This window comes from Gadus macrocephalus, chromosome 6 (assembly GCF_031168955.1).
Source record: "Gadus macrocephalus chromosome 6, ASM3116895v1".
Lineage (NCBI taxonomy): Eukaryota > Metazoa > Chordata > Actinopteri > Gadiformes > Gadidae > Gadus > Gadus macrocephalus.
The window spans coordinates 21,512,231-21,518,157 of record NC_082387.1 but is presented as its reverse complement, the minus strand read 5'-3'; positions in this window follow the sequence as shown (position 1 = coordinate 21,518,157).

Genomic DNA, 5,927 nt, shown 5'->3' with positions numbered 1-5,927 from the left:
CTGTTGCCATTTTTTAAATGAGACACAACATTCATATGAACTATAATCATGTCTTCTTGACAAGCATGGACATCATTTCATTAATATTTCGAGCCTAGCAAATACAGTTATCTCTGAGGATTAGTAAAACGAATGTAGCGTGTCAGTCAGGGCATCAAACATGCATGAATAACATCTGTTTTCCACAAAGACTTGTTGGCTGGCAATGGATTCATTAATAATGTGTGTATATATATATATATATATATATATATATTGCATAGAACCTGTCAGCGTTGATGCGTCTTGCTCTACCACTTAAGGTCAACGAGACCCACCTCATGCGCAGTAGACATATTGTCTTAAAACTGGGCAAAAATAAAAAGGCACCTGGTAGTTGAACGGTGCCCAGGGAGAGAGGCGTTAATTGGATAATTTACTATTACTTTTGTACTCCAGGAACGGCAGATGCTTCAGACAATGTTCTTCGTGTTGCTGCCAGATTAGGACGTATCATTACATGTTAATTAAGATAAGGCTAATGCGCGTATATTAAAACAAAAAACCCTGGCCTGAGGCAGACGCATTCGTCATCATTAAATATTAACGATCAGCGTTTACACACGCCGATATCGCTAATCAAGCTGTTAATCCTTGTATGGCTGTGACAGCTCCTTCATTATACAACTCAGGCCTCCTCGTGGTCAGGGAAGGTTTCGCCTTAACGGATGGGCGACGTGGACGAGAGGCAGCCCCCTGTCGGCTTGAGTCCCCACACGTTACCAACAGAGCGAGCCACGCATGCCCTTGAGAATAGAGAAAGTATGAAAATATGTGAATCGTGTCACATTTTCAATGGAAACGACTGCAGCCCTAAAATCAGGATTTACTATTTCCACAAAGCCAGAAGTGTGTTATTTATGTGCCTCTTGGCCGGCAGTGTACCTTGGAAGTGAGAACGTCGGATCATCTGTGAAATAAACAACTATAACATGTCTCTGCCGCTCGCGTTTATCTGGATTTACGGCGTGATCCTGTCGTTACGATGTGCTGACTCCTCCACCCCTCCACCCGCCCTCCCCTGTCAGGAGATGTTAACCATCCCGCCGTGGCGAGGGAGGGGGTGAGGGAGGGGGTGAGGGAGGGGGGGAGGAGGTGAGGGAGGATCAGGATAAATCTCCTGATGAGGAACGCTCCCATCACCAGGTGTATCTCTGCGGCCTCTCTGACCTTTCCAACACTTATCCCCCCCCATCACCCCTCACCACTGCTAAAACAAATACGTTTTTTACAAGCCTTCACACACAACCCCCACGTCTGCTACACACCACACAGCCCTCTCCCAGGCCTATAGATGTATGACATGGTTGGGAGCATGGCTCATTGCAATCGCTGGGGCTCAGCCATCAGTTCATTGCCTCCGGGTGCTGACTCTGACTAATATTCTATAGTAGTAAATGTTGCCCTGAATGGAAGAACCATAATATAGTTATGCTAAGCGTAGGATTTTTTTGTTGATGCATCTTAATGTTTCTCATTCGAACAGTTTGAACATTTAACATTTCCGGTTCGCGGATGGATTTAATGATCCTCAATCGTCTTTATCGTCTCCGTTCAATCGTACTGTAAATGCTTGTGGTGAACACTGTGCTAAGAAGACGCTGAATGTGAGGCTGTGGGTGTAAAGCTCTGGGTATGTAGCTCTGAGTGTGTAGCTCTGTGCACTCCCCTGGCTCTCATATAAAAGCTATACTTCAACCCCTAATTTTCCTTGGGAAATTCTTGGACTCCTGGGCGCGTCTGTGTGTGTCTATACGGCAGGACGTCCCACTGCTGGATGCTCTGGGGAGTAGGAGACGGTGTTTACAGGACCTCTATTTGGCTGTGGTCCGCCAGCGTTTGTGAACACTATTATGGCCTGTTCCCCACGGCTCCATCTCCAGAAATTGGTTGAAATGGAGTGTCAGACTGACCTTGACAGCAGTTCATTCAATCTTCTGTAATTCTTGGTCTTTACGTGCCTGTTAGAGTGTGTGAGTGTGTGTATGTGTGTGTGTTCGATTGTTTATTTAGTTCTCTGCAATGAACAATATTTGAAAGTGAACACAAAGATGACAGCATGAATCAAATTTTGTACAATTATTAAGAAAAAGCAAATACAAGCCTTGAACATCAGATCCACCGACAGCAAAGGGTTCAAATATTAGTAGTTTTCTGGTCCCACACCGTCAACCAAATAATCATTCTGGATTTGATTTAAGTTTGAAATTTGAATAAAGGGTGTTGGTCGGGACTTCAAGGACAACCTCAAACCACAGTCTTGGTGTCTTCTGCTGCCCTAAATGCGTGCACGTCTTAGAAACCACCAGGGTCCTGGAGGTGAGGAGCGACCCCTGAAAGCAGAGGAGCAGGCCTTGTGTGTGGGGGGTCCTGGTCCTGCGCCACCATCCCCAGGCACGCTGCTGGGTTAATAATGCAGTTTTAAAACTGTTGAAACATCTCACAGGCGTGCTTGTTGCATGATAACTCTCATCGCTTCCACCGGCATACCCCCCCCCCCCCCCCCCCCCCCCCCCCCCAGCACTCACACACCCTCCACCCACCCATCCCCCGTCTCCTCTGGCCCCCCTTGCTGATCAATCCCCAGGGTGGCAGGCGACGAACCGGCACCCCTCGCCACGGTCACGCGGGGAAGGGGGTGCGGCTGAGCGCCTCGGAGAGTCGCACAAGGGGAGGAAAGATGAGCAAGCGAGACAGACGAAGATAAAGGAGAGAGAGCGAGAGAGGGGGAGAGAGGGGGAGAGAGGGGGAGAGAGGCAGCGGCAGCAGCAGTGTTATCTCTCTTTGCCTTTTGCTTTCTCTGGTGTGTGTGTGTGTGTGTGTGTGTGTGTGGAGAGAGAGAGTGGGTAGTGTGTGTCAATGTTTGCACAGAGCCCTTTGTATGAAGTGTAACATAGGGATTATAAGCAGGAGTATGTGTTGGGGAGAGTTGAGGCCTGGTGTCGTTCTGCTGAACCTTTTAGAGGGTGATGTGGGGGAAGTCTGACATACATTTTAATGAGGTTGACTCAAGCCAGGGCCAAAGTGACCCGTGATGACATTGAGGTAAGGTTTTTATGTTTTTCTCCTGTCAATTAAATGGCGCCGTCTCTGTTGATTGGCAAAATTGATAAGGAAAAAGGAAAACAAAGTCGATTCTCTTCCCTTGAACTTTGGCCCTTGCTTTGACCCCTGCTTGAGATTCCAAGCAGGTCAAGTCTTTCGATGACGCAGAACTGCTTCTCCCTTGTGCTGTTATGCAGTTGAACAGTTGTCAGTTGAACACTAATTGAATGATGCAGAGAGTCAGATCTGTAGAAGTGTCTCATTTCATTTTCAATCTATATTCAAACCTCAGGTAATTAGCAACGAGTTGCAGGCCTGCTTTCAGTGAGGACCGGGCCTGCTTTCAGTGAGGACCGGGCCTAATTCAGTGAGGACCGGGCCTGCTTTCAGTGAGGACCGGGCCTGCTTTCAGTGAGGACCGGGCCTAATTCAGTGAGGACCAGGCCTGCTTTCAGTGAGCGACCAGGCTTATTGACAGTCAACTGCCTTTGGAAACGTCTCGCAACTTGTCTGTTCTTTTGAGTTGTTATTTTCTTCGTAGAAAACTGTCATTTGAAGTTTGGAGTGTCTCTAGAGACGCTGTGATATGTGAGAGAGTAGTTCTCGTATATGACTCAGTAGAGTAAGCAGTTGAGGAGTAAATTGATTTAATCCTGATTAAATTGGATGGAGCAAACATAGTTTATTTTATCCAATCGTAGTTTGAATACACTGACAGGGTAGAACAAAGTCACTTTGGATGTCATTGTTTCTTTCACTAATACAATACTACTTAATGCTCTTCACAAACAGGATCAGTCGCTGCCGGGGCCATGGAACCACGATGAATCTATCTTTTCAATACTCCTTCACTCAAGACTCAGGCTCGTTAGATACCGCTGATGCTATGAAATCCATCGAACAAAGTGTTGTTGTGGCAACCATGGTGGAGAACTGTAGCCTGGCTATTGCCTGACCAAGCTCAATCGTAGATTGCATGTTAGTCTGGGAAAGCTGCTGTCATTTTCTTCAGCACAAGAGGCGTGATCAACGGGCGTAGTTCAAATGACTCTGTACGCAATTGGCTGCTTGCCATCGCTTCCCTGTCTTCATTGTGTTAAACCAACCAATAGTGCACCAGGGGGAAAAGCCAGCTTGGTGATTGGCTCCCGCAAAACGTATCGAAACTAGAAAGAAATGTATTGCTTTTCTCCAGACACTTCTGCAGGGCGAACTCCATTCACCGGCAGAGTGATTGGATCACAGGCTGGGTGGGGCTACCAAGTCTAGGAGAATTGTCCAATGACAGAACAGCACTAGTGAGGGCCATTCCCCTCTGGGGAAAGCAAGGCCAGGCAATCAGTTGGTTTAGTCTCACAGGGCCAGCCTTTCCAAGCAGAGAGTCTGGGACACAGCTGATTAACAGTTTCAGAACCAACTACTTATCAGGGAGACATCTTGATTGACATCGGAGCACAACCAATCACAGGCCCTAGAACCGACCTGTAGTGAAAGAAACATGGTTACAAGAATTGTGGAAAAAAATTGCAATGTAGAAAGAATATAAAGGACCTACCAGCGGACTGAATAAACCCATTGATGTAAATTGAAGTATTAACCTGATTCACCCCTATTGCGCCGAATCTACGCTTTAATTTCTGTGATTGACAATTCTGACAGTCATTGGGACTCTTGTTTTGGGTTTCATGAAGACGCTGGATGGCTTAACCTGCTCCATGTATCAGACGTTCAGGTAAGTCCCATGGTGGCATAGTGCTAATGAAGCGAAGAGGCTTAGGCGTCGCTGATAAGCCTCATGGAAGGAGGATGAAGCCGTTTGTCATAGAGCTTCATCACAACTAGTTTTAATTTGGACCACCAGTAATTACACAGGTAGTAGGTTGACGAGTGCGGCTGGAACTCTATTGTGAATACACTGAAGGACCTTTGGCTCTGCACACTGTAATTGCATGCAGCCTGTAAAATCCAAATCCAGATTTTTCTCTGCGATGGATAACAATTTTAACGAACAAAAAAAGAAGGAAAAAAAGTAATCCAATCAGGGGTTTCTACTTTGATTATACCAAACATTTTTGAGCAAAATGCAATTTTTCAGATGACTGACTTTTGTTCAGAAAAGTTTTATTAAATCCCCCAAAGGTTTTTTTTCTTGGGAAAGTGCAAGTGTTGCCTGAAGGAAGTGCATTTCCCTGAAGATGGACAGGTAAATAGAGGAAAGCCTCTTGGAGTTGCTTTAAAGGCGACAACATTCGCTGGATTACCGCAGAAGAGCTGTTTCCCAACAGAAACCTCCCTTGCTGGATTTGATTTCCAACTTCCCAACAACCAAAATATTGCAGAAGACAGAGGTGTAAAGTAAAAGTTACAACCTTCTAGTATTTTATCAGTGAACAACAGACTCTAGACAGAGGTAAGTCCTATGCATTTTTTTTTACACTATGGTACTTCAGAATACGAGCTGCTGATATGAACTGTAATGTTCACATGTTGACGAGCTATTAATATGAACTTTAATTCCCCTCATAAAAGTGTGAATGTTATATTATTGTGCCGCTGTCAGTGGATAAATGTCAATAACGTTGAATAGCCCAAACCGGTTATAAAGTTTCATTTTCTAATGGCAGTTAATTTGAATAAGTCACTGCTAAAGCGGGAACAGAGAGATAGTGAGACAATGAATGAGGAATGATTATTCCTGCTGTTAAAGGGAAGAGGAACACTGGATTCCTCTAAGCTATTTTCTGGACCCTCTCCTACAGTCAGAGGAACCTGTGGTCTCACACTGGTCTTTGAGACTAAAAAGACCAAAAATAGATGAAGATACAAAAAAGGTTTACACACTA